The sequence below is a fragment of the Triticum dicoccoides genome, chromosome 5B, assembly GCF_002162155.2.
Source record: "Triticum dicoccoides isolate Atlit2015 ecotype Zavitan chromosome 5B, WEW_v2.0, whole genome shotgun sequence".
Taxonomy (NCBI): domain Eukaryota; kingdom Viridiplantae; phylum Streptophyta; class Magnoliopsida; order Poales; family Poaceae; genus Triticum; species Triticum dicoccoides.
Genome location: NC_041389.1, coordinates 60,162,232 through 60,172,613, shown reverse-complemented (window position 1 = coordinate 60,172,613; position 10,382 = coordinate 60,162,232).

Sequence of the window (10,382 nt, the reverse complement as noted above, 5' to 3'; positions counted from 1 at the left end):
GGCCGAAGTGGGGGGGGGGGTGCTAAGGAATGCCTCGCACATGATGATAAACACTGATATGTTGAGGAAGGAATTTGGGGCTCTAGATCATGGAAATCTAGTCTGTAGTAAAACATGAGACCACAGACGAAAGGATGGAGGGGAAACCCTAGTCCACGAAGGAAATGGGGGATGAGCACTACCCTCTCATTAGGCTCCGGGGTGGGAATGACCTGCTTCTTGGCAGGGAGCCGGTGGGCTATGTCCGCGGCCAAGTACCCTGCTTCCCGGAGTTCCTTGACGTTCCCCTCTGTAACAGCGGAAGCCATCCACGTGCCCTGCGCTCCAGATCCGGACATGGCTAGAGTGTTTGGTGGCGAAGGAAAAGATTAAAACTTGGCGCTGGAGCTCGAGGGCAGATGGGTTGAGGAGGAAGAACGCGTGGGGTAAAAAGATGGATCCTTATATTCTTATAAAGGCAGTGGATATCAAGCGGTCCCCCACAAGTCTTAAAACTCGCCTATTCCCAAGGGGACGTGCGAACGACATGGTTGGATTACCCAAACCCATATTGATGAGGATCCCATGATAAGGGGACACGATCTCTGCTTTGACAATACGTGTCAATGGTTGTGCCTCGAAACACGAAGCGGGGGCTCTAAAACGGTTCATATTAATAACAAGTCTAGAACATAACCTCTCGCCGAAAAAGTTGCCAGTGGACGTGACTTAATTTGTTTTAAGTATTTTTGCCCTTGCGGCTTAGGGTTGTAATTATTAAACAGAGTTGGATACAACTCTTATGTGCAGAAGACTGCTTTGGAGTATTCGGAGAAGGAACCCGCCTTGCAATGTCGAAGACAATCTGTGCGCCGGATACATTGTCATTGAAGCCCGGTTCAGGGGCTACTGAGGGAGTCCTGGATTGTGGGGTCCTCGGGGAGCCGACTTATGTTACATAGGTCGGACTAATGGGCCGTGAAGGTACAAGACAGAAGGCGCTCCCTCATGTCCGGATGGGACTCTCCTTTGCGTGGATGGCAAGCTTGGCATTCGGGTAATGTATATTCCTTTCTCTGTAAACCGACTATGTACAACCCTAGGCCCCTCCGTGTCTATATAAACTTGAGGGTTGAGTCCGTAGAGGCAATCACAATCATACATGCTAGACATCTAGGGTTTAGCCATTATGTTCTCGAGGTAGATCAACTCTTGTAACCCCTATACTCATCAAAGTCAATCAAACAGGAAGTAGGGTATTACCTCCATTAAGAGGGCCAAAACTTGGGTAAACATCGTGTCCCCTGTCTCCTGTTACCTTCGATCCTTAGACGCACAGTTTGGGACCCTCTACCCGAGATCTGCCGGTTTTGACACCGACACCTACGGGTTCAAGAACTATGTAGATATACCGAGACACCTCTCCGGTCAATAACCAATAGCGGGACCTTGATGCCCATATTGTCTCCTACATATTCTATGAAGATCTTTATCGGTCGAACCTTATGACAACATACGTAATTCCCTTTGTCTATCGGTATGTTACTTTCCCGAGATTCGATCGTCGGTACCTTAATACCTAGTTCAATCTCGTTACCAGCAAGTCTCTTTACTCATTCCGTAATACATCATCCTCCAACTAACTCATTAGTCACTTTGCTTGCAAGGCTTCTTATGATGTGTATTACCGAGAGGGCCCAGAGATACCTCTCCGATACTCGGAGTGACAAATCCTATTCTCGATCTATGCCAACCCAACAAACACCTTCGGAGATACGTGTAGAGCATCTTTATAATCACCCAGTAACTTTGTGACATTTGATAGCACACAAGGCATTCCTCCGGTATCCGGGAATTGCATAATGTCATAGTCAGAGGGATATGTATTTGACATGAAGAAAGCAATAGCAATAAAACTGAACGATCATAATGCTAAGCTAACGAATGGGTCTTGTCCATCACATCATTCTACTAATGATGTGATCCATTTATCAAATGACAACACATGTCTATGGTTAGGAAACTTAACCATCTTTGATCAACGAGCTAGTCTAGTAGAGGCTTACTAGGGTCACAATATTTTGTCTATGTATCCATACATGTATTAAGTTTCCGGTTAATACAATTCTAGCATGAATAATAAACATTTATCATGATATAAGGAAATATAAAATAACAACTTTATTATTTCCTCTAGGGCATATTTCCTTCAGTCTCCACTTGCACTAGAGTCAATAATCTAGTTCACATCTTTATGTGAATAACACCCATAGTTCACATCGCCATGTGACCAACACCCAAAGGGTATACTAGAGTCAATAATCTAGTTCACATTGCTATGTGATTAACACCCAAAGAGTACTTAGGTGTGATCATGTTTTGCTTGTGAGAGAGGTTTAGTCAATGGGTCTGCTACATTCAGATCTGTATGTATTTCACAAATTTCTATGTCTACAATGCTCTACGTGGAGCTACTCTAGCTAATTGCTCCCACTTTCAATATGTATCCAGATTGAGACTCAGAGTCATCTGGATCGATGTAAAAGCTTGCATCGACGTAACTCTTTACGACGAACTCTTTATCACCTCCATAACTGAGAAACATTTCCTTAGTCCTCTAAAGATAATTTTGACCGTTGTCCAGTGATCTACTCCTAGATCACTATTGTACCCCTCGCCAAACTCATGGCAAGGTACACAACAGGTCTGATACACAGCATGACATACTTTATAGAACCTATGACTGAGGCATAGGGAATGACTTCCATTCTCTCTTTATCTTCTGTCGTGGTCAGGTTTTGAGTCTTTTACTCAACTTCACACCTTACAATATAGGCAAGAACTCCTTCTTTGACTATTCCATTTTGAACTCCTTCAAGATCTTGTCAAGGTATGTACTCATTGAAAGTCTTATCAAGCGTCGTGATCTATCTCTATAGATCTTGATGCCCAATATGTAAAGCAGCTTCACCGAGGTCTTTCATTGAAAAACTTTTAGTCAAGTATCCTTTTATGCTATCCAAAAATTCTACATCATTTCCAATCAACAATATATCATCCACATATAATATTAGAAATGCTACAGAGCTCCCACTCACTTTCTTATAAATACAGGCTTCTCTGAAAGTCTGTATAAAAGCATATGTTGATCACCTCATCAAAGCGTATATTCCAACTCCGAGATGCTTGCACCAGTCCATAGATGGATCGCTGGAGCTTGCACACTTTGTTAGCACCTTTAGGATCGACAAAACCTTCTAGTTGCATCATATACAACTCTTCTTAGAGATATCCATTTAAGGAATGTAATTTTGACATCCATCTGCCAGATTTCATAAAATGTGGCAATTGCTAACATGATTCGGACGGACTTTAAGCATCGCTACGGGTGAGAAAGTCTCATCATAGTCAACTCCTTGAACTTGTCGAAAACCTTTTGTGACGAGTCGAGCTTTATAGACAATAACATTACCATCAGTGTCAGTCTTCCTCTTGAAGATCCATTTATTCTCTATGGGTCGCCAATCATCGGGCAAATCCACCAAAGTCCATACTTTGTTATCATAAATGGATCCTATCTCAGATTTCACGGCCTCAAGCCATTTATCGGAATTTGGGCTCTTCATAGCTTCCTCATAGTTCGTAGGTTCGTCATGGTCAAGTAACATGACTTACAGAACAGGATTACCGTACCACTCTGGTGTCAATCATGTTATGATTGACCTATGAGGTTCGGTAGTAACTTGATCTGAAGTTTCATGATCATTATCATTAGATTCCTCTCTAGTTGGTGTAGGCATCTCGGGAACAAATTTCTCAGATGAGCTACTTTCCAAATTGAGAGAAGGTACAATTACCACAACAAGTTCTACTTTCCTCCCACTCACTTCTTTCCAGAGAAACTTCTTCTCTAGAAAGGTTCCATTCTTGGCAACAAAGATCTTGCCTTCGAATATGTGGTAGAAGGTGTACCAAATTTTTTCCTTAAGGTATCCTATGAAGACGCATTTCTCCGATTTGGGTTTGAGCTTATCAGGCTGAAGCCTTTTGACGTAAGTGTTGCAGCCCCAAACTTTAAGAAACGACAGCTTAGGTTTATTGCCAAACCATAGTTCATATGGTGACGTCTCAACGGATTTAGACGATGCCCTATTTAACATGAATACATTTGTCTCTAATGCATAACCCCAAAATGATAGTGGTAAATCGGTAAGAGACATCATAGATCACACCATATCCAATAAAGTATGATTACGATGTTCGGACACACCATTACACTGTGGTGTTCTAGGTGGTGTGAGTTGTGAAACTATTCCACATTGTTTTAAATGAAGGCCAAACTCGTAACTCAAATATTCACCTCTGCGATCAAATCGTAGAAACTTTATTTTCTTGTTATGATGATTCTCCTCTTCACTCTGAAATTCTTTGAACTTTTCAAATGTTTCAGACTTGTGTTTCATTAAGTAGATATACCCATATCTTCTCAAATAATTTGTGAAGGTCAGAAAATAATGATACCCACCGCGTGCCTCTGCACTCATCAAACCACATACATCGGTATGTATTATTTCCAGTAAGTCATTGGCTCGCTCCATTGTTCCGGAGAACAGAGTTTTAGTCATCTTGCCTATGAGGCATGGTTCGCAAGTATCAAATGATTCATAATCAAGTGATTCCAAAAGCCCATCAGCATGGAGTTTCGTCATGTGCTTTACACCAATATGAGCTAAACGGCAGTGCTATAAGTATGTTGCACTATCATTATCAACTTTGCATCTTTTGGCATCAATATTATGAGTATGTCTATCACTACGATTGAGATTCAATAAACCATTAACATTGGGTGTATGACTGATAGGTCTCCAACGTATCTATAACTTATGAAGTATTCATGCCATGTTTATAATATTTTTACATGATTTTGGTATGATTTGATTAGAACTAACCCGAACTGATGCTGTTTTTAGCAGAACTACCATGGTGTTGTTTTTGTGCAAAAATAAAAGTTCTCGGAATGCGCTGAAAATCAACGGAGAATATTTTTGGAAAATATAAAAAATACTGGAACAAAAAGCTACCGGAGGGGAGTCCCGAGGCCACCACGAGGGTGGAGGGCGCCCCCCTAGGGTGCGCCCCCTGCATCGTGGACTCCCTGTGGGGCCCCCCGACGTGAAACAAACGCCAACCCCTCCTATAAATCCAGAAAACCCCAGAACAGAAGAGAGATCGGAAGTTCCGCCGCCACAAGCCTCTGTAGCCACAAGAAATCAATCTAGGCCCTCTCAGGAACCCTGCCGGAGGGGGCAATCATCACCAGAGGCCATGGAGGAGGAAGCACAAGGGGGAGAACCTCTCCATCTCTCCCTCGGTGGCATCGGAGTCCCATCGGGAGGGGAATCATCGCCGCGGTGATCGTCTTCATCAACATCACCATCATCATCACCATCCTCATCTCTTTTCCGTGGTCCACTCTCCCGCAACCCGCTGTAATCACCTACTTGAACATGGTGCTTTATGCCACATATTATGATCCAACGATGTGTTGCCATCCTATGATGTTTTAAGTAGATATCCTTTATCTTTGGGTTGATTGATGATCTAGATTGGTATGAGTTGCATGTTTTATTTTGGTGATGTCCTATTGTGCCTTCCGTGCCGCGCACACCTGAGGGATTCCCACTATAGGGTGTTGCAACACGTTCATGATTCGCTTAGAGTGGGTTCCTTGAGTGACAGACGCATAAACCCGAGTGAGGGGGTTGTTGCATATGGGATAAAGGGGACTTGATATGTTAATGCTATGGTTGGGTTTTACCTTAATGATATTTAGTAGTTGCGGATGCTTGCTAGAGTTCCAATCATAAGTGCATATGATCCAAGTAGAGAAAGTATGTTAGCTTATGCCTCTCCCTCATATGAAATTGCAATAGTGATTACTGGTCTTGTTAACAATTGCCTAGGATAATTCCGCACATCGAACCATCATTATTTCACACTCGCTATTTATAATATTTAGTAATATATTCTAACTTTATGATAACATCACCAACTTTTATATTTTAGCTCTCCGATACCATGCAAAGTTATCCTCTTCATACCCACAACGTAGTTTTATTCCTCGTTTCTAGTTGGAAGCAAACTTTCGGTGTACGTAGAGTCGTATCAATGGCAGATAGGACTTGAGAGAATATTGATCTTACCTTTAGCTCCTTGTGGTTTCGACACTCCATACTTATCACTTCCACCTTTGGAAATTGCTACGATGATTCCCTTCACTTGGGGATTATCGAGCTCTTTTCTGGCGCCGTTGCCGGGGACCAATAGCGTGGGGTTGATATTCTCATGTATGCTTGTTTGCTTTCTTCACTAAGTAGTTTTTGTTTTCCTTTTTTGTTTTGCTTAGTTGTGTGTGAAACATACAAAAAAAATTAAAAGGATGAAAATACAAAAAGATTCACTTGCCTCATATTGCTAAAAAGTTTTTCAAAAAGAGAAGTGATTTGAAAGTTATGCATTGGAGAAGTGAGGGTCGACCATGAATACTTGTGTTCATGCTCATGGAAACAATGTAGAATTTTTCATGGAAGTTTATCTGAAAATAATTATCCCCTTGTATATATCCATTTTATTATAAAAATAATGTGCCAAGCTTTGGTTTTAGGATGATTAGGTTGCTTGTTTACTATGTGCAGTGCAAAAACAGAAACATTGGTTGTAGCGCGTGAATTTACATTTTTTTACTGGAAAGTCAAACGGGTCTGAAACTTTTTGCACATTACTTCTATACTATTTGTTTTAATTTTCATATTTGTTTTTGAACTTTTGGAGTTACATAAGTATACAAAATTTCCATATTACTACAGACTGTCCTGTTTTTGACAGATTCTGTTTTCTATGTGTTGTTCGCTTATTTTGATGAATCTATGGGTAGTATCGGGGGTATAAACCATGGTGAAATTGGAATATAGTAGATATAATGCTAATATGAAATTGGAATGAGTTTACAACAGTACCTAAAGGTAGTGATTTGCTTTATTATACTAATGGATCTCACAAGGTTTTTGTTAAGTTTTGTGTGGATGAAGTGTTCAAAGAACGAGGAGTTACCGATGTGAGAAGAATAAAGAGAGGCAAGAGTTCAAGCTTGGGGATTCCCAAGGCACGCCAAGTAAATATTTCAAGGATACTCAAGCATCTAAGCTTGGGGATGCCCCGATTGGCATCCCATCTTTCTTCTTCAACAATTATCGGTATACCTTGTTTTTTGTTTTATTCACATGATTTGTGTCGTTTTTTTTAAGAACCATGCTAGTATGAGATAGCCCTTAATTAATTTATAGAATGCTTCATGTGCTTCACTTATATCTTTTGGGTATGATCTTATAGAATGCTCTTTGTGCTTCACCTAAATCTTTTGAGTATGGCTTTATAGAATGCTCCATGAACTTCACTTGTATCTTTTGGAGTATGAATAAGACTATCATCGAAAGTGGGTTTGGAAGAGTGTCAGCTTCAGGAAGTAATGATCTCACTATTTTGGAGGGTGTTGAATCTTAGTTTGATATTTATGAAAGTGGATTTGGAGAGGTCTTGACTTTATTTAGTAATGATTCCACTATTTCAAAAGAGGTTCCAATTGATTATGAGAATAAAGTTACTATCTATGATGATTATCGTGATGACATGTATGCTATAAATAATAATGTTAACCATGAAACTTGTCATCATGATTTTAATTTTCAATTGGATTATGCCTCAAATGATAGTTATTTTTTTGAGTTGCTCCCACTATTCCAAATGAGAAGAATTTTGCTCATGTGGAGAGTAATAAAATTTCTATGCTTGTAGATCATGAAAATAATGCTTTATGTGATGGTTATATCATTGAATTCATTCATGATGCTACTGAAAATTATTATGAGGGAGGAATATATGCTTGTAGGAGTTACAATAATATCAAGTTTCCTCTTTATGCGCTTAAAGTTTTGAAGTTATACTTGTTTTGGCTTCCTATGCTAGTTGATTCTTGTTCCCATAAGTTGTTTGATCAATAAATCCCTAGGCATAGGAAGTGGGTTAGACTTGAATGTGCTATTCATATGCTTCATGATGCTCTCTTTATATCTTCATTCTTATCTTTCATATGAGCATCATTGAAATCATCATGCCTAGCTAAAAGGCATTAAAGAAAAGCGCTTGTTGGGAGACAACCAAATATTTATTCACATGATTAAGATACTGTAGTAATCATGTTTTATAGCTTTTGTTTCAATAGATTGCCAAGTTAAACCTTTAGGATAGCTTACGGTGGTAGTTGTGTTGATCCTGCTGAAAATCAGAAACTTTTGCGCCCAGTAAATTAGTTCTGATAATTCACAGAAACGTCATTTTGATATGATTTGTTTTTCTGTGGATTGGTACACAAATTTCTCAGGTTTTCCTAATTTGGCTGGATTTTTGGAGTAGCATAAGTATGGTTTCTGTTCAGATTATTACAGATTGTTCTGTTTCTGGCAGATTCTGTTTTCAATACATAGTTTGCTTATTTTCTAGTTTCTATGGCTTATATTGCTCAATATAAATTGTAGAAATGATATGGTACAGTAGGAATTCTGTGAGAACAATTAGGAATCTTGTCTTTGGCAGTACCAAAGTGAATGATTTACTCTTTATCATACTAACCCATCTCACGAAGTTCCGTTAAGTTTTGTGTGATTGAACTTTTCAAGTTTTGGGTGAGATATCGATATGAGGAGAATAAGGAGTGGAAAGACCCTAATCTTGGGGATGCCCAAGGCACCCCAAGGTAGTATTCAAGAAAGACTCAAGCACCTAAGCTTGGGGATGCCCCGGAAGGCATCCCCTCTTTCGTCTTCAAAACTGTCGGTATACCTTACTTGGAGCTATATTTTTATTCGTCACATGATATGTGTTTTGCTTGGAGCGTATTTTCAATTTTACTTGCTGTTTGAATAAAATCATTGGGTCTGAAATGTTGAAGAAAAGAGAATCCTCCCATGGCTAGTTAACTATTTGACTACCCATTGGCCTTCACTTATATATTTTTGGAGTAGCTTGACATTTACTCATGTGCTTCACGTATGTCCTATGAGTAAATGGTTGAATGAATTTAATATCATAAATCTGAATTTATATATGTTTCATATGCTTAGACCATGTGGAGTAATGACTTCACACATAATAAGTATAGGTGGTAAATTTATTGAAAGTTAGCAAACACAATATTGGTCACTTGAACAGTTCATGAAAGAATATTGAAGGAAGAGAGATTTCACATATAAATATACTATCTTGGACATATTTTGTAATTGTGAGCACTCATTAAGATATGACATGCTAAAAAGTTGATGTTGTACAAGGAATACAACTTAATGGGTTATGTTTTCTTATATCCGAGTAGAAGTTATATTGTCTTGGATCATCCAACATGTTATGCTTTCCTTTCCCTCTCATGCTAGCCAAATTCTTTGCACCAAGTAGAGATACTACTTGTGCTTCCAAACATCCCTTAAACCAATTTTGCCATGAGAGTCCACCATACCTACCTATGGATTGAGTAAGATCCTTCAAGTAAGTTGTCATCTATGCAAGCAATAAAAATTGCTCTCTAAATATGTATGATCTATTAGTGTGAAGAAAATAAGCTTTATACGAACTTGTGATAGGGAAGAAATAAAAGCAACGGACTGCATAATAAAGGTCTCTATCACAAGCGGCAATATAAAATGACGTTCTTTTGCATTTAGATTTTGTGCATCCAACCATAAAAGCGCATGGCAACCTCTGCTTCCCTCTGCGAATGGCCTATCTTTTACTTTTATCTTCTACCCTTATATAAGAGTCATGATCATCACCTCTCCTTTTAACACTTTTTCATTTGGCAAGCACTTTGTGTTGAAGTGATCCGGATATATATAATATATATCCACTTGGATGTAGCTTTTCATAAAGTATTATTGTTGACATTACCCATGAGGTAAAAGGTTGGGAGGCGAAACTATAAGCCCTTATATTTCTCTGTGTCTCATTAAAACCTTGAACCCATAAATATCACGTGAGTGTTAGCAATTGTGAAAGACTAAATGATAGTTGAGTATGTGGAGTTTTCTAAATCAAAGCTCTTACATAGACCCTTCCTAAAAATAAGATGAATTGCAATTGTTTGATGACTGAAAACATAGTTTGTTAGTTTCCAAGAAAGTTTATGATCTATACTTTAACAGTGAATAGCTTGTTACTTGATCATGAGAAGTTTTATGAGTTGAGCTACTGTTATGATATATAATGATGCTAGAAAAGGTGACTGAAATTATCATTGATCAAACATGTGCACTTGCTAGCATTCACACTTCATAAATTATTTCTTTTATCATTAACCT